The sequence below is a fragment of the Triticum aestivum genome, chromosome 2D, assembly GCF_018294505.1.
Source record: "Triticum aestivum cultivar Chinese Spring chromosome 2D, IWGSC CS RefSeq v2.1, whole genome shotgun sequence".
Taxonomy (NCBI): domain Eukaryota; kingdom Viridiplantae; phylum Streptophyta; class Magnoliopsida; order Poales; family Poaceae; genus Triticum; species Triticum aestivum.
In genome coordinates, this window is record NC_057799.1 from 291,507,013 (window position 1) to 291,529,986 (window position 22,974).

Sequence of the window (22,974 nt, forward strand, 5' to 3'; positions counted from 1 at the left end):
GCCGCGTGTTGGGAACGGCAATGGAGGTAGGCTTGACGCCGAAGAGCGGGCACACGGCCAGGGTGAGCACGGCGGCGCCGGAGAGGGTTCTGCTATGGATCTGGGGGAGGGGGAGCTGGCTAAGGAGATTGGGTGGACTAGTTGAGTGAAACATGGGAGGACGGTGGGGGGGGGGGGGTGTTGGGGACTCCGGGTGTTGGCGGCCTAGGTGAAAAGGGTGAAAAATATCCCCGGTTGCCGCGCGCGCGGAAAGGCCTATGCAAATGGTTGCCTCTAAGCGCTCGTGTGCACAAATAGAATAATTTCGTTTGAAATGAAGACGTACTAATTTTGAAATGAACACGTGAGTTCATCGTTTTGCCTCTAAATTTTTCCCACGTAAACCAATCACAATTTTACCACGGGTTTGATTTGCTGGCGCATTTCAGATCTCATGTGCTATATGTAAGACATTTTTTGGCATTTACCGTGCATGTTGGCATATAAATCAATTCCTAGCCGGACTGCATTTCCTGTAGAAAGGGATGAGGACTGCCGCTCGATCTGGGAGCATCCAACAGTGCAGACGTACGATCCGTGGGGTTTGGGTTCTGGCCAATCAGAACGCACGACTCAGATCACGCGCGCAGCAAGGGGGGCATTGGCCACGGTTTGGTAGGCACACGGCTTTCGTGTGTGAACCGTGTGCTATTTGAAAATATTTTTTTGGGAGGGGCTATTTGAAAACATGTACATGTGTTTTCAAAAGGGATGAGGATCGTCGTTCGATCTAGGAGAATCCAACGGTGCAGACGTACGATCCGTGGGGTTTGGGTTCTGGCCAATCAGAACGCACGACTCAGATCGCGCGCGTGGCGGAGGGGTGGGGGGTTTATCGGCCACGGTTTAGTGGACACACGGCTTTCGTGAGTGAACCGTGTGCTCTTTCAAAACATTTACATTACCTAACATCATATTTTTGTTCGAATGAAAACATGAGTTCATCGTTTCACCTCCAAATTTTTTCCACGGTAAGAAATCACGAGCATAGTGGAGAGTGTCATATACTAGTATCATGAATATACATTATATATGATACTACCTTTAATTAATTATAGCGCATAGTATAATACGTAGAGTATAGTATCATATATAGATCATATTTATTGCCATGCATGACACAAATTAGCATCGCATTTAACATGATACGGTATCTACCTACTATATGTTACTCTAGGCCTTTATATATATATATTTAATTCTTTTCCACATCAGCATATTTTCTATTTCCGAGTGCATGACATCGTCGGCTATGATACCACCACTATGGCCAGCCTTATATAGTGGGCAGTATCATATACTATATATATACTATCATGCATACGATACTAGTGTATGATACTATGTACGTACCTTCATAGTGCATATATAGTATCATAGAGTAGTACTAGCTACCTCTGTAAACTAATATAAGAGCATTTAGATTACTAAAATAGTGACCTAGCCGCTCTTATATTAGTTTACGGAGGGAGTATATATCATAGATGACCGTATTTATGGCCAATGCATGACACAAAGTAGTATAGCATTTATTATATATATATATAGGAAAATTGCCCGTGCGTTGCAACGGGAGATCCAAATATAAAACACTATCATGATAGCGAGAATGGGCAAAAAATAAAACATGACAGGATTGCATATAACGTTTTTTCCTTCACACCTGCATCCTAGTTGACACCTTTTAGGCTTGCATGCGTCATTGCCTGAGATCTTGACAGTAATCTGCCCTAGCTCCGTCGTGAAGCCCGGACGTTCGGTAATGGATCGGCAAGGCCTAGTAGTTTCGGTGAGCGCATGGCCTACAGGATGCCAAACACGGTTGTGAAGGTCCTCGAGGCCTTGGCCAGCCACCCAACAAGCATCCTGGGCTCCAAGTCCTGCTATACCCAATAATTCACCCTAGGGGAGCACGCATCGGCACGAGGTGTGCGTCCATGGCGAGGCCCAGCTGCATGAGCATCCCGTCTAAAAGGTCCCCCACTCAGTGTCAGTCTGGGGTGGAAGGCGCTTGATGTCTCCACCATCGAGGGAAATATGCATATGTGTTGCAAGGGTAGGAAAAAATCCCTTCAGCCATCCGTTTTAGTCCTACAAACTACACGATCATAAATTGCCGCCTCAAACCGCACCTCCACTGTCCTAGGTTTTGGCTAGAAATCCTAGAAAAATACCGAGGGGGGATGCGATACCACGGTTGCGGACAAATACCGAGCAGTTACTATTCAAAATATTTAAACGAATTTCAAATTCAAATTTATTTGTGCTACGTATACATATGTTTTATAGAAATTTTAGCCATCAATTTGCTAGTGTCACAGTGGTCATCTTCACGCCTGTGTTTGAAGGCTGAGGTGGAGAATTTGATCCCTACATGGGCTGTTTTAATTTTACAATACATTAAATATTTTATTTTGCACAAATTCAGTGCAAAATAATGCAACCACGGGAGTCGAAAGCAAGACCTTTGTCTAAATGCTTAGGACCTTCCATGAAATATAATAGTTGCTGCTTTAATTAACAATACATGTACCGTTCAAATTCAAATTTTTGAATATTTTTGCTGAAAACACCAATTTACCGGCAGGGGGGTGGGGGCATCAACGTACTCAGTAACCGCTTGAAATCTAAAAATCCTTCCACTTCCACTTTAATCCCCCTTCAGAATCATCACGATCACAAAACCGCCGCACACAAACTCTAGGGCTGCCTCCACTCATTTCTGAAACAACTTTGACATACGTCGCGATGAGTTGCTCCGGTGGCATAGGCTCATGCATGATTGCCGAAGACATCGCTCTGCTTCATCATTATTTGGCCACAGATCCATGAGATCTCCGCAGTCTGCCAGAATCCTCACATCCCCTCTGTCACACCATTAGTCAACAACAATCCTCACCATTGATTAATCTGACTGGCACCCATGTGCTTTAGCAAAGCACACACACATCAGCAAGGAAATATACATACTGTAGTACAGTCGGTGTCAAAGAAAGCATACGTATACTCTAGTATAGAGGGTGTAAATAAGAACTAAGCCATGCTGACTCACTCGAAAAACCATGACAATGACAATATAGTTAAGTATGCAATACTTTTGCATCCCATGTACTCCTCTTGACGAAAAGAATCTACTCATCTGTTGAAGCTAATGATAGTTGCATCTTCACAAAATTGATACTAATGATGATGGACATGTTATGCAGTTTAGAACTTGGATTAGCCGCACATTTGTACCAGAGCCAATGCATACTATATGAGAGTTCGCAGATGCTGCTCTTTGAGGCTTCAAGCAAATTCGGTTTATTGAAACGGAAAGTTTCAGCTAAAATATATTAATAGGCTTTTTAGCATGGGCTTTACCTAGCAGCCGACGAGCCTGCCGATAAGTAGCTACTGTAGGAGATCATCCTTGCACAAAGTCATAGCACCCTTAGTCATGCTCTACCCTTCACATACCCACCAATACTGCTTCACGCCTCACATTGTTGGAAGCCAGCGCGGACACCTTGCCGTCGCCCCTAGCGCTAGGGCCGGTGGCTGGATTCGTCCATGAAGTTGGGCATCTCTGCAACATGTGGTCACCGCCGCCCACAAATTTTCAGGGCAAAAACTCTAACTCCCTGCTACAGCCGGACTCGCACCATCACCCACACCTAGGGGCAGGCGCTCGCGCCCGATCCCCATGGCCCGCACCCATGCGCCGTCACGGTGGCCTCCTTCATCCGGCCCCCCTCCCCTCTCTTTTGAGACCGTGGTCTCCTCCGTCACCTCTCTCCTCCGACGCCATGTGCTCTGCTTGCATCCGCCATGGTGCCCGCTGCCTCCTTTGCTCGCCTTGGCGCCACTCCACAGGGCTGCTTCGCTCCGTCGCACCCGGTTCTCACTTCCCTTTACGGAAGCACCGGGAGCTCCCGCGCCATGCCCCACTGTTTTGTTGTAGTAGCGCTATCCGGGGGTCTCACCTTCACCTCTGCCATAGATCTTTTGGCTGCTCCAGCAACACGCCGCCACCACCATCTACGTGTCAAAGGTTCTTTCGTTGGCCCATGCAAAGCCCGTCGTCTTCGTATGCGTCGACCGCTCGTTGATAATTATGAATCAAGACATATTTAAATCGGTAGGAGAAAGTGTGTATAACAGCGAGATGGTACTATTCAACACACATAATTGTTAATTGTACATACGATGGTGACTAGCTCATCTGGTACTACATGTATTGCGTAGCATGAGAGGTTGGGAGTTTGATTCCTCTCCCTGGTGGCTATTTTTTTTACTGGGCCGGCTGCCAACTTATGCAAGAAAACTGGGCTGTGACCTCGCGAGAGGATTAGTACCACCTCACGAGAGAAAACTCGTTTTTTGCCTTTTAAATCTCAATCGTTGATTTTTACAATTAACATATAATGGACGGATATAAGACGATGACGTATGGAGAACTATGAAAGTTTCCGTCCTTTATTATTAGGTAAAGATATGTTACGGTATCTACCTATGTTACTGCTTTTTTGCCACATCATCATATTTTCTATTCCCGAGTGCATGATACCGGCTATGATACCCCCACTATGGCCACCCTAATAAGGCTGGTTGTAATATGGGAGTATCAAGCGGTATGATGCATGCCAACTAGACTTTTTGGATGATGTGGCACACAGTTAAATGATGAAAGGTAGGGTGCGGTATCATATCATGGTACCGTAGCATATTAAATGTTGTACTACTTTGTGTCATGCATGGCAATTAATAAGGAACCTAAGATACTAACTTATGATACTATGCATGCACATTACGAAGGTATTGCCGATCATATACTAGTATCATGCATATATATATGTGACGCCCGGATAATTAGGCTACAGTAATCCCACGTTAATGATGCCACGTCACCACGGTTACTGTTGTTAATCTCGTGTTAGTTCAAAATCGATTCGAAATTCGAACTTAAAATAAAGTCAAACGGTAAAGATTTTCAAATATTAAAACTAAAATATTGGGGTGTTGCCAAATAATGCATAGATAATTATTGTGGAGAAACCACACCTTTATAAAATGATTAAATAATATGAGATGAATAAAACAGTAGCAAAAACAAATATTTAAATGCTTTTAAAATGATAAACAAGTTCAAACTATTATATTTATGTGCCAAGTTAATTGTGGCAGTGGTATAATTACTATTACTAGATTAGGAACTTACTATATGTTCTACAAAATTAAAACAAGTTGAAAGATGAAATAAATAGAAAAGAAATTGAAAGATTAAAAAAAGAAAAACAAAAAGAAAAGAAAACAAAAGAAAAGAAAACACCCCGGCTCCCCAAGGGCATTGGCCCACTGGCCCATCTGGACGGCCGGCCCAAACCGGCCCACCAGCCGCGCCCATGTCCCCCACTGCTCCCGAAACCCTAGAGCCCCACCCCACTTCCCCCACGTTCCCCACCCTCTCCTTCCAGCGCCGTCACAGGAGAGGGCGCTCGAACCCTCCCCCCCATCGCTCTCCCCACTCTCCCCTCGCTCTCTGCCACGCCGTCGCCGGACCTTGTCGCCGCCTCACCGTCTTCCTCCCCGGCTCCTCCCCAAGCCCACTGCCATTCCCCCTACACCGTCTGTGAGCGCCTCCCCTTCTCCCCCTCTCTACTGCACATCACCGTCCCGTGCCCGAGCTAGCACTCCGCCGCGGCCTCGGCCTCCGACCGTCCCCGGCCGCGTATGCGGCGCTGCCAGCATCCACGCCTCCGGTCCGTGCTCACCCCATCCCATGCCCCGCGCTCGTCGCGTCCGGGCCGCGCTCGGCCATCGCCCGCGCGCGCCCTGGCCGCGCGCCCGCGTCGGCCAAGCCCCGCCTGGCCCCCTCGTCGCGCTACCCCCACAGTCGACCGCCGCGCAACCGCGGCCACCTTGCCTTGCGCCGGCCGCCTTTGCCCCTGCCGCGCTCGCCCGCGCCCCTCCGCCTCCGCCGACCGTTCCGGCGCCAGGCCGCGCCCACCCCGTGGCCGCTCCCCGCCGCCGCCCTCGCCGGCCATGCGCGCGCTCGCCCCTGCCGCTCCCCGCCGTCCAGCCGCTGCCCCGCGGCGACGCCCGGGTTCGGCCGCCCCCGAGGCTCCTTTTGCCCGCACCCGAATGCCCGTGCCCGTTAAGGCCCATAGGGCCTATGACAGTGGGGCCCACCCCCAGAACGATTTATAAAAAAAGGAATAAAAAAATATAAATAATAATAATATATTAAAAATAATTAATTAATTAAAGAATTAATTAACCTAATTAATTTTTGATTAATTAAACTAATCTAATAACTAAACTAATTAAACTGTTAGTTAATTAATTAATTAGTCAATGACAGGTGGGTCCCGCACGTCAGTTTGACCTAGTCAACGCCCTGTTGACTGACGTCAGAAGGCACTATTCTGGATAATGTTGAATTAAATAAATTAAATAAATTCTAAAATGATTTAAAACTTTAGAAAATCATATAAAATAAACCGTAGCTCAGATGAAAAAAACTTTCTACATGAAAGTTGCTCAGAACGACGAGACGAATCCTGATACGCAGCCCGTTCGTGTGCCACACATACCTAGCATAGCAAACACGCAACTTTTCCCCTCCGGTTCATCTGTCCGAAAACGCGAAACACCGGGGATACTTTCCCGGAAGTTCCCCCCCTTCGCCGGTATCACCTATCCATGTGTTTGGCCACCCCTAGCACAACGTATTGCTGCGTCTTGCTTTGTGTTACATTTGATTGCTATGTTATTTATTGTGTTCCCCGTCCGTTACTTCTTTCCGGTAGACCCTGAGACTGCCGGGGACCCCCAGTTCGACTACGGTGTTGACGACCCCTCCTACTTGCTAGAGCAACCAGGCAAGCCCCCCCCCCCTTGATCACCAGATATCGCCTATTCTTCTCTCTACTGCTTGCATTATAGTGTAGCATGTTACTGTTTTCGTTAATCCTATTCTGCTGCATAGTCTGTCATTGTTGCTACAGTTGTTACCCTTACCTGCCATCCTACTGCTTAGTATAGGATGCTAGTGTTCCATCAGTGGCCCTACACTCTTGTCCGTCTGCCATGCTATACTACTGGGCCGTGATCACTTTGGGAGGTGATCACGGGTATATACTATATCCTCTATACATGACACAGGTGGTGACTAAAGTCGGGTCGGCTCGTAGGAGTACCCGCAATTGGATCTTTGTGGCGGAGCGACAGGGCAGGTTGAGACCGCCTAGGTGAGAGGTGGGCCTGGCCCTGGACGGCGTCCGCGGTTACTTCGACATAACACGCTTAACGAGTTCTTGGTATTTGATCTGAGTCTGGCCATTTGGTCTATACGCACTAACCATCTACGCGGGAGTAGTTATGGGTATCCCGGCGTCATGGTATCAGCCGAAGCCTTCGTGACGTCAGCGACTGAGTGGCGCGCGCCGGATTGGACTAGAACGCCACTAGGCTAGGTCTGCTTCCGGCCGCGTACGCAACGTGCAGGTGTGCAATGGGCGATGGGCCCAGACCCCTGCGCGCATAGGAGTTAGACCGGCGTGCTGACCTCTCTGTTGTGCTTAGGTGGGGCTGCGACGTGTTGATCTTCCGAGGCCGGGCATGACCCAGAAAAGTGTGTCCGGCCAAATGGGATCGAGCGTGTTGGGTTATGTGGTGCACCCCTGCAGGGAAGTTTATCTATTCGAATAGCCGTGTCCCTCGGTAAAAGGATGACCCGGAGTTGTACCTTGACCTTATGACAACTAGAACTGGATACTTAATAAAACACACCCTTCCAAGTGCCAGATATAACCCGGTGATCGCTCTCTAACAGGGTGACGAGGAGGGGATCGCCGGGTAGGATTATGCTATGCGATGCTACTTGGTGAACTTACCATCTACCCTCTTCTACATGCTGCAAGATGGAGGTGGCCAGAAGCGTAGTCTTCGACAGGACTAGCTATCCCCCCCTTATTCTGGCATTCTGCAGTTCAGTCCACCGATATGACCCTTTACACATATACCCATGCATATGTAGTGTAGCTCCTTGCTTGCGAGTACTTTGGATGAGTACTCACGGTTGCTTTTCTCCCTCTTTTCCCCTTTCTATACCTGATTGTCGCAACCAGATGCTGGAGTCCAGGAGCTAGAGATCCCGAGGATGATTCTACATGGAGTTCGGCTTCGAGGAGTAGTTAGGAGGTCCCAGGCAGGAGGCCTTGCCTTTTCGATGGTTGCTACTTTTGTGCTAGCCTTCTTAAGGCAAACTTGTTTAACTTATGTCTGTACTCAGATATGGTTGCTTCCGCTGACTTGTCTATGATCGAGCAATTGTATTCGAGCCCTCGAGGCCCCCTGGCTTGTATTATGATGCTTGTATGACTTATTTATGTTGTAGAGTTGTGTTGTGATATCTTCCCGTGAGTCCCTGATCTTGATCGTACACATCTGCATGCATGATTAGTGTACGGTCAAATCGGGGGCGTCACAGTATACTCCCTCCTTTCCAGTTTATAGGCTTATCTCAAAATTTTAGTTTTTCCATTTTATAAGGCTCAATTTGGTTGTTCCCCATCACATGTCCAGATTCCAAGGTGCGTTAAATCATTGTATGCAAGTATTAAGAGAAAGTTGACCAATGCATGTACTTTATATATGCATGCATGTATTGCATTTAATACATTGGAAAACATAAATTTTTGAGGAAAAAAAGCATTAATTGGGTGTTTTTGCAAACTACAAAAAATATTCCACTACTCACCAGCTACCTTGGTTGGTGAGATTTTTGAATTGAGCCCTATAAGGCTGGTTGTAATGGGGAGTATCATATATAATAGTATCATGCATATGATAGTGTAGGATACTACTTCCGTAATGCATAGTATCATAAGTTAGCATTTTAGGTTGCCTTACTAATTGTCATGCATCACACAAAGTAGTAGTACAACATTTAATATGACACGGTATCATGATATGATACCACATCCTCTCTTTCCTCATTTAATTGTGTGCCACATCATCCAGAAAGTCTAGTTGGCAAGCATGATACCGCTTATGATAATACCATTACAACCAGCCTAAACCGGAAAGGAGGGAGTATGAGACTAGCCACAATGGAGAGTACACTAGTAACATAAACATATCCCTAGACTATATAGGTTATAGACTCATATTGCATTGGGACATGTGATGTTATAGTAACCAGCTAAGTTACTGAAACTATCTCTCTCCTCATTAACTTATTGCCACATAAGCAAGTTTGCGGAGTTGGAGTCAATGTTACTGCTGAAATTACTCCCATTGTGGCTAGTCTGATACTAGCTAGTCGTCTATGATATACTAGCTACCTCACTAAGAACATGTTTAATAATACATCCAAGGGTCGGCTATAAGAAGTTGCCATGTCATATACAACCAACCTCTTAGCGGGCATGTACAATAATAAGTTTTATGTACGTACTAGTTTATCAATAGTTGGCCCACCTTACATCCTCACAAAGTGTCTTGGGTTTCGTGTTGCAGATGGCTCTACTAACCAAGAGCCCGCTTCTCTTCTCTTTCCTCCAACTAATAAGCACATATATATTATTCTATTCCTTATAGCCTGCTTAGACTACCCACAGTGGGAGTAACATAGGTAGTACCATCACACGTATCTAGATAAAATAGATGATGTGGCAAGCAATAAATGAAGAAAGAGAGGAAAGTGGTAACATAGACTGGCCACAATGGGTAGCAACATGCACGTGTTACTAGTCTATGTTACTACCTCTATAGTGGGGAGTAACATATGTGTGGTAACATGCAACACTTCATTTATTAGGCTATAGACTCATTTTGCCTTGATATGTGTGATGTTAATTACTCATACTACTAGTAACTAGCTATGTTACCACTTTCCTCCATTTCTTCATTTATTGCTTGCCACATCATCTGTTTTATCTAGATATGTGTGATGTTACTACCTATGTTACTCCCACTGTGGGTAGTCTTACTAGTAGTATGAGTAACATCACACATCTCAATTGGCAAGATGAGTCTATAGCCTAATAAATGAAGTGTTGCATGTTACTACACACATGTTACTCCCCACTATAGAGGTAGTAACATAGACTAGTAACATTCTATGTTACTACCCATTGTGGCTAGCCTTATGTCACTCTATTGTGTACTTGCTCTAATGCATAGTATCATAGAGTAGCTAGTATCATATGTAGTACTTTATTTATATTATCATGCATGACACATAGTAGCATAGCATTTATTTTGATACGTTTTCATGATATGATACTTAACCCTCTCTTTCTTCATTTAATTCATTCTATGACAGCTCATCAAATTTGCCTAGTTGGCATGTGTGACGCCCCGATTCAATCGTACACTAATCATGCACGCAAACGTGTACGATCAAAATCAGGGACTCACGGGAAAATATTACAACACAACTCTAAAAACATAAATAAGTCATACAAGCATCATAATACAAGCCAGGAGCCTCGAGGGCTCGAATACAAGTGCTCGATCATAGACGAGTCAGCGGAAGCAACATTATCTGAGTACAGACATAAGTTAAACAAGTTCGCCTTAAGAAGGCTAGCACAAACTGGGATACGGATCGAAAGTGGCGCAGGCCTCCTGCCTGGGATCCTCCTAAACTACTCCTGGTCGTCGGCGGTCTCCACGTAGTAGTAGGCACCTCCGGTGTAGTAGGAGTCGCCGTCGACAGTGGCGTCTCGCTCCTGGGCTCCAGCATCTGGTTGTGACAACCAGGAAGAAAGGAAAAGGGGAAAAGGGAGAGCAAAGCAACCGTGAGTACTCATCCAAAGTACTCGTAAGCAAGGATCTACACTACATATGCACGGGTATATGTGTAAAGAGGCAATATCGGTGGACTGAACTGCAGAAAGCCAGAATAAAAGGGGGGATAGCTAGTCCTGTCGAAGGCTATGCTTCTGGCAGCCTCCATCTTGCAGCATGTAGAAGAGAGTAGATGGTAAGATCACCAAGAAGCATCACACAGCATAATCCTACCCAGCGATCCTGTCCTCGTTGCCCTGTTAGAGAGCGATCACCGGGTTGTATCTAGCACTTGGAAGGGTGTGTTTTATTAAGTATCCGGTTCTAGTTGTCATAAGATCACGGCTATTCGAATAGATAAACTTCCCTCGAGGGGTGCACCACATTACCCAACACGCTCGATCCCCTTTGGCCGGACACACTTTCCTAGGTCATGCCCGACCTTGAAAGATCAACACGTCGCAGCCCCACCTAGGCACAACAGAGAGGTCAGCACGCCGGTCTAACTCCTATGCGCGCAGGGGTCTGGGCCCATCGCCCATTGCACACCTGCATGTTGCGTACGCGACCGGTAAGCAGACCTAGCCTCCCTAATACAAGAGCAGGCATTCCAGTCCAATCCGGCGCGCGCCGCTCTGTTGCTGACGTCAAGAAGGCTTCGGCTGATACCACAACGTCGAGTGCCCATAACTGTTCCCGCGTAGTCGGTTAGTGCGTATAGGCCAATGGCCAGACTCAGATCAAGTACCAAGATCTCGTTAAGCGTGTTAATTGATGTATCCGCGAATGCCGACCAGGGCCAGGCCCACCTCTCTCCAAGGTGGTCTCAACCTGCCCTGTCGCTCCGCCACAAAGTAACAGTCGGGGCCGTCGGGAACCCAGGCCCACCTCTACCGTGATGGAGCCACCTGCCCCTTCAGCCCCCATCTCCGAACAGTATCATAAGTAATGTAACAGTATAAAGTATATAGCATATGCCCATGATCACCTCCCGAACTGATGGAATACTAGCATCCTATACTAAGCATTTAGGATTTTAGGTAAGGGTAACAACTGTAGCAACAATGACAGGCTATGCAGCAGAATAGGATTAATCGAAAGCAGTAACATGCTACACTACTCTAATGCAAGCAGTAGAGAGAAGGAATTGGCGGTATCTGGTGATCAAGGGGGGGGCTTGCCTGGAAGCTCAGCCGAGAAGGAGGGTTCGTCAACACCGTAGTCATACTGGGTAACAGCGGCGTCGGTCTCGGTGTCTAACGAGAGAAGAGGGGGAAGAAACAATAAATATAATGCAAACAAAGCATGACGATGCATGACATGACAACGCGCGATGTTAGGTGTGCCCTAACGCGGTAGGAGGTGATACCGACGAAGGGGGGACATCCGGGAAAGTATCCCCCGTGTTTCGCGTTTTCGGATAGATGAACCGGAGGGGGAAAGTTGCGTGTTTGCTATGCAAGGGATCTGTGGCAAACGAACGTGCTACGCATTCGGATTCGTCTCGTTGTTCTGAGCAACTTTCATGTACAAAGTTTTTTTCATCTCAGCTATGGATTATTTTATATTAATTTTCAAAGTTTAAAACAATTTCTGGGTTATTTATTAATTCAAAAATAAAATGGTAAATGCTAGGTGCACCCAGCTCTGCGTACACAAAAGTGTACCAGAGGCTGACAGGTGGGCCAGGGGGTGGAGCCCCCCTGTCATGGACTGTTACAGTAACTAACTAGTTAATTTAGTCTAACTAGGTTATTAGGCTAATATATTTTAATTAGCTTAGTTAAACAGAATTAATTAAGTCAATTATTTAGTTAATTAGTTAATTGATATTTAATTTTATTTATTTATTTTCATTCATTTTCATTTCTTTGACCGTTCCAGGGCACGGGACCCGTTCGTCATAGGTACAGGGGGGCATTGGGGCCACTGGTCAGCGACCCAGCGGGTGGCCCCGGGCGGTGCCACGTAGGCGGGTGCCAGAGAGAGCTCCGGCGAGCCTCTCCCGTGGCGGCACTTCGCCGGAGACGGCTGGAAACACAGCACAGGGGGACACCGGGCTTGCGGTTTGGACCTACAGGTGTGGTCCGGCATCGCGCACGCGATGGTGATAACTGCCGGCGCCGGGGACGGCCGGAGCATCGCCGACTTTGAGCGAGGTGGATGGCCAGTGCGGGCGAGGCCGAAGCCAGTGATGCGGGACGCGAGACGGGGCGGCTCCTGGGGCGCGGGCTTTGCGGGTGTGCGGGCGCCGAAAGCGCGAGCTGGCGCGGAGCTGCAGCACTGGGTGGGGAGCAGCACAGTACGGCGAGCACGCAGCGGCGGCCGGAGCTGGGCCGCGCGGACGCCGCGCCGCTGCCGGGCGGGTGGCGGCGGTGGATGTGGCCTGCGAAGGTGGGCACGGTTCGCGAGCGGGAGGCGGGAGGCAGACGCAGGGCAGGCGAACGCACGGGCGAGCGCGGCAATGGGCGTCGGTGGCCGGGGACAGAGAACCAGGGGATAGAGGGAGGGAGGCCGGAGCTCACGGCAGGGCCGTATGGTCTTAGGCAGCAGGGCGAAGGGAGGAGGTCGGGGAAGCGGGCGACGAGGTCGGAGACGCGAGGCGGAGGGCGATACGAGCGGCGTCGATGGTCGGCGACGGCGGGGCCTTCGGGCGGGCGACGTGCGAGGGAGAAGGAGGGGCGAGGAGGAGGTCCTGTGACGGGGCAAGGCGGCATTGGGGACGGGCGCCGACGTCGCGGCGCGAGGCGCAGTCGTCGGGGGCGCGAGGCGTGGTCGTCGGGGTGGATCCCCGATCCAGATCGAGGGAGAGTGGGAGGAGTGAGGGGGGGTCGTGGGGTAGCGGTTTTAGGGTTTCAGGGGGCAAGGGGGCCATATAGGCGAGGGGAGGTGCGGGGTGGGCTAGCTGGGCCGGCCTGGTCGACTGGGCCAAGAGGCCAAGTGGGGGAGGGGGGCCTTTTGTTTTTATTTACTTTTTCCTTTTTGTTTACAGTTGTGCCTTTTCTTTTTATTTAATTCTCTTTTCTATTTTATTAAATTTTAGCTTTTATAGAATACAAAAGTTGTACCTAAAGAGCATTAATAATTATGCCACTACCACAATTGGCTTCGCAACTAAAACAAAATAGTTTGTAACGGTTTATTATTTTAACCTCATTTAAATAATTGTTTTTGCTACATTTTTAATCATTTTAGAGTATTTAAGCATCTTAATAAAATGTGGTTTCTCCAACATAATTACCTATGCATTATTTGGTACAACCCGAACATTTTAGTTTTAATGTTTGAAAACTTTTGTTGTTTGCCTTTAATTAAATTTTGAATTTGAATCGGTTTTGAACTAACCCGAGATTAACTCCAATGACAGAGGTGACATGGCATCATTAGTAGGGAATTACTGTAGCTTAATTATCCGGGCGTCATAGTTCTCCTCCACTACAAGAAATCTCGTCACGAGATTTCAAGAGGCGGAGTAAGGGGAAAGATGTGGTTACTAAATTCTAACGATTCTTCTCATTCTTGGTTGCTCTTTTCGAAGAGGTCGATCCATTACGTTGATGTCTTCATTTCTCTGCTTCAAGTCATCATGATGAAGTCGACATCCTTTCTTTAGGAACTCCATCGTACTTACGAAAGAATAATGGGTGGGTATTCCGGGAGAACGGGCCTCTACAAGGTTGGCTGTCTGGTCGATAACATCGGGGAAGGTGGCGGAAAGCAACTCTCGAATTGAAACTTAAGAATATATCGAGAGTGAAGTAAGAAGGTACAACCAGGAGTACAATCGTTCAATGCCTGAAAAAGAGTGTGAAAGGGGTTCAAAGCATCAAGATTAAGTATTGCATCTGATACCGGAACAGATCACTAGGAAGGTGGCTCGTGAATTACACACGAAACCACGCGCGAGGTATAACTTTGGGAACAGGGGGTGTATAGGAGAGTCAGGCTTTGATCCTATGGAACTGTGGGTTATGGGCCCACCATGTGGGTTAAAAGTAGGAGGAGCGATGACAACTTACATGGCCATGATAGCAATGGCATGTCAGAGGGTAGCCTGTCAATTATCTCGGCAACAACGTCGGTACCAAGGGCGAGGGACGAAGAGAACCATTTCCTGCTCGTTGAACGAGGCGGACCAATAGGCAAGGTTCTCGTCCATCGGTGGCTACCGGGATGTTATCAACAATAGTCAGGGTCTTATTGACAGAGTGGTACAACGAGGTGTTTACATAAGCAGGGAAATATTACTGCTTATATTATATAGATCACAAGAAGGTTTAAACAAATCAATGGAAATGAAAAGTGATTATTAGGTTTAAACAAAACAATGGAAAGGAAAATGTGTATACACACATATTTCGGGGGTATATCCTTCCCAAGGACAAGCGGAGCATGATATCCTTGACATGATAGAAAGTAGAAAACCATTCAGGTAAGGGGGGAGGAATCTCATGATATTACTCATACAACGGTGTTAGGATAAATGATAAAGAAAATTTAGCATTGTGCTTCAAATGTTCTTATTGAAAATCGGAGTACCACGGACATGCCTCGAGATAGAATTGACATGGTCATTGGGTAAAGATCATACTTTGGATTCACAAAGGATCCATCAGGAGCAACTTATAGAATAAGTCTTACAATTTCCTCATGGAAGAATGGCTAAACTTGCTAAAAAGGATACTACAACAATAGGTCCTCCGCCCAGGTGTGCTAGGCATGACATCACCTTATCGGGTCTTATATAGACCAATGTTATAACTCTTGGAAAAATGTTCCAACCATCATATCTGACCGAGATTCAGATCTGATTGGTGTCAGGATACCTCAGAATCGGGATGCTTGAGAAGAAAAGGTGCATCACAATTGACGAGATGACATTGTAAAATTTTCAGAAAATGAAGTACGGAAGCGAGTTCTGAAACAAGAGTTCATCATTAACCCAAGGAGAGGATGAGGAGGTGGCTGATGGATTCAGCAACATTTCGTCGAGATTTCCAGAAAGATGGATTTCCACAATTATGTGAACAAGGAGATAACATTAGTCAGATCAAATGATATAATGATGTATGCTCGAGGAAATCATACACAATTAAAAATGGTTGAAAGGTGCACCCGATATATGGGCTTAGGTAGCAAGACCAATGTTAGAAGGGTGATTCGGTAACCAATAGTCAAAGAATCAAACTATCAACCATTAACTTCAAGCAATAGGGTTGCTAGATGTTTTGGAATTACACATCACAGTTAAATGGCTGGTATCCCGGTTAGAAACAACACGGCGACCAAGATATGAACGGAGATGGCGAGAAGTATTACTATACCAAGAATTCTTAAGAGCTGGTGAAATTCTCACAACCTTCTTGACATAAAAGGTGGTAATATTCCAAGGTAAAGAAGAACAAACGCTGGATAGCAAGGAACTCAAGGTATAACACAAAACACGAACAAGTTTGTGTTGAGCGGAAGGCAATAAAATGGTCGATGATAACACAATTCATCGAGGGCAAGGATGGTATTTCTCATCATGAATTCAATTGATATCCTGGAAGAGCTCAGAATGCTGATGACTATCACGGCACATTTGTCGAGAGATTTCATGAAGATGTAATCGATCGACGATGACATCAAGTCAAAGGAATGATGAAGCGCAAGGTTATTGGAACCACGTGTACGAAACAATCACGAAATCAAGCTTGTTGTTCAAGGTGAAATGGTATGACTAGGAAGATCGGCGTAAGCTTAGCTCATCATCGAAAGTTGTGCTCCAGAATTAAGGACCCGGTAGCACAGTTAAAATTAGCACGATAATGATGTAGCCGATCAGGCTAGGAGTGACGTGATGGAGTATTAAACTTCTCAACAACAAAGTACTGGCAGTACCAAATCTCAGTGTTGATTCGATTCACAAATCGGTGTTCTCGATTGACGACAACCCAGAACCCGTGGAGTGACTATGATGGGGAAAGGTACTACTTCATCGGAAATTCTTAGATGAAGTGCAATGGGTTGATATCCTTGAGATACCAGGGGGTAATACTCGAAGGTAGAACAAAATAGAGGTTGGGAAGGCGTACTGATCTGCAGAAGGCAAGTACTTTAACTTATCCGAGAAATAGAATCAAAGGAGAACAATCATGGTCAGAACCACGGTTGCAAAGGTTCAATTCACAGATACCAGATGATATTCATCAAGGAAATAGTTATTATTACAAGAAGCTTCCATGATAGGATCTACATCATGTCCATGGGCACAAACACAAAGTTCAAGGTCGATTCCCACTTCTTTAATGCATAACCTTTCATTCACATCTCGTCTTCGAAGAAGTTGTAGTGTTGAAATTTTATCTGGCGAAGCACCAGAAGAGTATATCTCGTGAAAACTTTCGGGTTCACACGGTTTAGAGAAGGCATATGTTCAACCCATAGGGACCTCTTAGAAACATATACCACAAACTTCAGGAGTAAATAACACAAGCTGGAAAGCAGAGCATGGTTGGTCAATCAGAGGATAGGATTTACCAATGGAGAAAGAACTTCCAAAGTGATTGAATATGAAGGACACTATTGGATAAAATCCAACAAAGGATCCGGTGGTCCTCAAGGGATCTGATGTGAGCATCGATACTCAACTAGAGGAAGAAATAATGCAAAGAGATCAAACTATAGAAACAACTGACTAATTCAAAGCTCAAATGCAAAAGAATTATGATTTCCGATCAAGGGAATAGAAGCAAATGCTTTGATTAAGGATGGATAAGTTGCGTAGGCTTATGGGTACAATCGATGGCAATCCAATTGGTCGAGAACCAGCTCATGTTTAAAATGATGTCTGAGCCGGAAGGATAAATCCTGAGGATTGCGAGCGACTCGAAATGATAGTGACAAAGGATGCCAATAAGATTACTAGACTTATGGGATTAACCATAATGTAAGCAAGCAAGAATTTCAAGAGCAATAGGCAACTGAGGATTTTCGGAAGATCGAATGGTATTTCGAGGATTGGTGACATACATGAATCAACTGGGGATGAGTGGATACTCGGTAAGTGTGAGAAATTATCAGTAGGGGTATTCATGTGGCAAAGAACTGCAAGGCAGTAGGCACAAAGTATTCTCGGAACATTAGAGAGAATTTTGGGGTATCTTGTAATAACAAGATCGACTGGGTATAAAGTAAGAACGACAGGTGTAAGTATTTATCCATAGGGATATTTCAGTGGTAGGGAATTGCAAAATCAACGGGCACAAGGTCTCGAGAGAATATCAGAAGGTATCCTTGGAATCCTTCGGTGCACCAAGTAATCATCTGGACTGAAGAGGCTCTCCGGGAGAAAGTATTATCGAGAACCTAGAGTCAGAGTTAGTAAAAATCGTTTAACCCGAATAGAAGAGAGATCAGATTCCCAGAGTACAAATCGAGGAGTAAAAGATCCTAATACCACCCAATGGCGACGTGGGCCCATGGGCCGCACAGCCATGTTAGTAAAACAATTTTCATCGACTAGACTCAACTTCGGCCAAGGATTGTGGAAGGGGATTCCTACAGGCAATCGGCTCTGATACCAACTTGTGACGCCCCCGATTCAATCGTACACTAATCATGCACGCAAACGTGTACGATCAAGATCAGGGACTCACGGGAAGATATCACAACACAACTCTAAAAACATAAATAAGTCATACAAGCATCATAATACAAGCCAGGGGCCTCGAGGGCTCGAATACAAGTGCTCGATCATAGACGAGTCAGCGGAAGCAACATTATCTGAGTACAAACATAAGTTAAACAAGTTTGCCTTGAGAAGGCTAGCACTAACTGGGATACAGATCGAAAGAGGCGCAGGCCTCCTGCCTGGGATCGTCCTAAACTACTCCTGGTTGTCGGCGGTCTCCACGTAGTAGTAGGCGCCTCCGGTGTAGTAGGAGTCGTCGTCGACGATGGCGTCTCGCTCCTGGGCTCCAGCATCTGGTTGCGACAACCAGGAAGAAAGGAAAAGGGGAAAAGGGGGAGCAAAGCAACCGTGAGTACTCATCCAAAGTACTCGCAACCAAGGATCTACACTACATATGCATGGGTATATGTGTAAAGAGGCAATATCGGTGGACTGAACTGCAGAAAACCAGAATAAAAGGGGGGATAGCTAGTCTTGTCGAAGACTGCTTCTAGCAGCCTCCATCTTGCAGTATGTAGAAGAGAGTAGATGGTAAGATCACCAAGTAGCATCGCATAGCATAATCCTACCCGGCGATCCTGTTCTCGTCGCCCTGTTAGAGAGTGATCACCGGGTTGTATCTGGCACTTGGAAGGGTGTGTTTTATTAAGTATTCGGTTCTAGTTGTCATAAGGTCAATGTACAACTCCAAGTCGTCCTATTACCGAAGATCACGGCTATTCGAATAGATAAACTTCCCTGCAGGGGTGCACCACATTACCCAACACGCTTGATCCCCTTTCGCCGGACACACTTTCCTAGGTCATGCCCGACCTCGGAAGATCAACACGTCGTAGCCCCACCTAGGCACAACATAGAGGTCAGCACGCCAGTCTAACTCCTATGCGCGCAGGGGTCTGGGCCCATCGCCCATTGCACACCTGCATGTTGCATACGCGGCCGGTAAGCAGACCTAGCCTCCCTAATACAAGAGCAGACATTCCAGTCCAATCCGGCGCGGGCCGCTCAGTCGCTGACGTCAAGAAGGCTTCGGCTGATACCACGACGTCGAGTGCCCATAACTTTTCCCGAATAGTTGGTTAGTGTGTATAGGCCAGTGGCCAGACTCAGATCAAATACCAAGATCTCATTAAGCATGTTAATTGAAGTATCTGTGAACGCCGAGCATGGCCAGGCCCACCTCTCTCCTAGGAGGTCTCAACCTGCCCTGTCACTCCGCCACAAAGTAACTATCGGGGGCCGTCGGGAACCCAGGCCCACCTCTACCGGGATGGAGCCACCTGCCCCTTCAGCCCCCATCTCCGAACAGTATCATAAGTAATGTAACAGTATAAAGTATATAGCATATGCCTGTGATCACCTCCCGAAGTGATCACGGGCTAGTAGTATAGCATGGCAGACGGACAACATCCTATACTAAGCATTTAGGATTGCAGGTAAGGGTAACAACTGTAGCAACAATGACAAGCTATGCAGCAGAATAGGATTAACCGAAAGCAGTAACATGCTACACTACTCTAATGCAAGCAGTAGAGAGAAGGAATAGGCGGTATCTGGTGATCACGGGGGGGGGGGGGGGCTTGCCTGGAAGCTCAGCCGAGAAGGAGGGGTCGTCAACACCGTAGTCATACTGGGTAACAGCGGCGTCGGTCTCGGTGTCTAACGAGAGAAGAGGGGGAAGAAACAATAAATATAATGCAAACAAAAGCATGACGATGCATGACATGACAACGCGTGGTGCTAGGTGTGCCCTAACGCGGTAGGAGGTGATACCGACGAAGGGGGAAACATCCAGGAAAGTATCCCGGTGTTTCGCGTTTTCGGATAGATGAACCGGAGGGGGAAAGTTGCCTGTTTGCTATGCTAGGGATGTGTGGCGAACGAACGTGCTACGTATTCGGATTCGTCTCGTCGTTCTGAGCAACTTTCATGTACAAAGTTTTTTTCATCTCAGCTATGGATTATTTTATATTAATTTTCAAAGTTTAAAACAATTTCTGGGTTATTTATTAATTCGAAAATAAAATGGTAAATGCTAGGTGCACCCAGCTCTGCGTGCACACAAGTGTACCAGAGGCTGACAGGTGGGCCAGGGGGTCCCTGTTGACCAGTCAACGTTTGACTGGTCAACGGGGGGTGGAGCCCCCCTGTCATGGACTGTTACATTAACTAACTAGTTAATTTAGTCTAAATAGGTTATTAGGCTAATATATTTTAATTAGTTTAGTTAAACAGAGTTAATTAAGTCAATTATTTAGTTAATTAATTAATTGATATTTAATTCTATTTATTTATTTATTTTCATTCATTTTCATTTTTTAACTGTTCCAAGGCATGGGACCCGTCTGTCATAGGTACAGGGGGGCTATTGGGGCCACTGGTCAGCGACCCAGCGGGTGGCCCCGGGCGGTGCCACGTAGGCGGGTGCCGGAGAGAGCTCCGGCGAACCTCTCCCCTGGCGGCACTTCGCCGGAGACGGCCGGAAACACAACACAGGGGGGTCTCCGGGCCCGCGGTTTGGACCTACAGGTGCGGTCTGGCATCGCACACGCGATGGTGACAACTGCCGGCGCCGGGGACGGCCAGAGCATCGCCGACTTTGAGTGAGGTGGATGGCCAGTGCGGGCGAGGCCGAAGCCAGTGATGCGGGACGCAAGAGGGGGTGGCGCCAGGGGCACGGGCTTTGCGGGTGGGCGGGCGCCGGAATCGCGAGCTGGCGCGGAGCTGCAGCGCTGGGTGGGGAGGTGCGCAGTACGGAGAGCACGCAGCGGTGGCCGGAGCTGGGCCGCGCGGGCGGGGCGCCGCGGCCGGGCGGGTGGCGGCGGTGGACATGGCTTGTGGAGGTGGGCACGGTTCGCGAGCGGGAGGCGGGAGGCAGACGCAGGGCAGGTGAACGCGCGGGCGAGCGCGGCAGTGGGCGTTCGTGGCCGAGGACAGAGAACCAGGGGAGAGAGGGAGGGAGGCCGGAGCTCACGGCGGGGCCGTAGGGTCTTAGGCAGCGGGGCGCGGGGAGGAGGTCGAGGAAGCAGGCGACGAGGTCGGAGATGCGAGGCGGAGGGCGATCCGAGCGGCGACGATGGTTGGCGACGGCGGGTCCTTTGGGCGCGCGACGTGCGAGGAGGAGGTCCGGTGATGGGGCGAGGCGGCATCGGGGACGGGCGCCGACGTCGGGGCGCGAGGCGCAGTCGTCGGGGGCGCGAGGCGTGGTCGTCTGGGTGGATCCCCAATCCAGATCGAGGGGCAGTGGGAGAGTGAGGGGGGATCGTGGGGTAGCGGTTTTAGGGTTTCGGGGGGGCAAGGGGGCCATATAGGCCAGGGGAGGTGCGGGGTGGGCCGGCTGGGCCAAGAGGCCTAGTGGGGGAGGGGGGCCTTTTGTTTTTATTTACTTTTTCCTTTTTGTTTACAGTTGTGCCTTTTCTTTTTATTTAATTCTCTTTTCTATTTTATTAAATTTTAGCTTTTATAGAATACAAAAGTTGTACCTAAAAGAGCATTAATAATTATGCCACTACCACAATTAGCTTCGCAACTAAAACAAAATAGTTTCTAATGGTTTATTATTTTAATCTCATTTAAATAATTGGTTTTGCTACTGTTTTAATCATTTTAGAGTATTTAAGCATCTTAATAAAATGTGGTTTCTACAACCCGAACATTTTAGTTTTAATGTTTGTAAACTTTTGTTGTTTGCCTTTAATTAAATTTTGAATTTGAATCAGTTTTGAACTAACCCGAGATTAACTCCAGTGACAGAGGTGACGTGGCATCATTATTAGGGAATTACTGTAGCTTAATTATCCGGGCGTCACAGCATGCATGATACTAGCTATGATACCCCCTTACTATCAGCCTAGCAAAGGTGTACATATCATTTGTGCGTCGCTTTGTGTGTTTTCATCCATTTGTTCGAGAAGCGGGGAGAAGTTTCAAACATTTCGGCCGCGATGTGCGGCCACTGGCGTAGGCCTAGTTGGTATTTTAATTACAGGAAATTCAGATGGAGTTCGGACATCATCAAAATTGATGTATGCCTATGGCGTGCTCTCACGACCCCGTGGAAAAAATTGGTAAAGTTTGGCACAAGTTTTGATGACCGCTCCTTCCAAACCGGAGCATCTCACATGAAGGATCATGGTTTTCCAAATGAAGACGTGTCAATTCAAACTCCTTTGGCCGGTGACTTCATCGTTTGGCCTCATAAAAATTTTCACGGTACGCAATCACCATTATACCATGGGTTTGATTTTCTCGCGCATTTCAGGTATCGTTAGCTATATTTAAGACATTTTTTTGAGATTAACGTGCATTTTGTGCATCAAAATAAAATTACAACCGGAAATGCATGTGCTGTCGAAAGGGTTGAGGATCGCCGTTCGATCTGGTAGCATCCAACGGTGCACACGTACGATCCGTGGGGTTTGGGTTCTAGCCAATCAGAAAGCACGACTCAGATCATGGGCGGGGTGGCGGGGTTTGGTCGG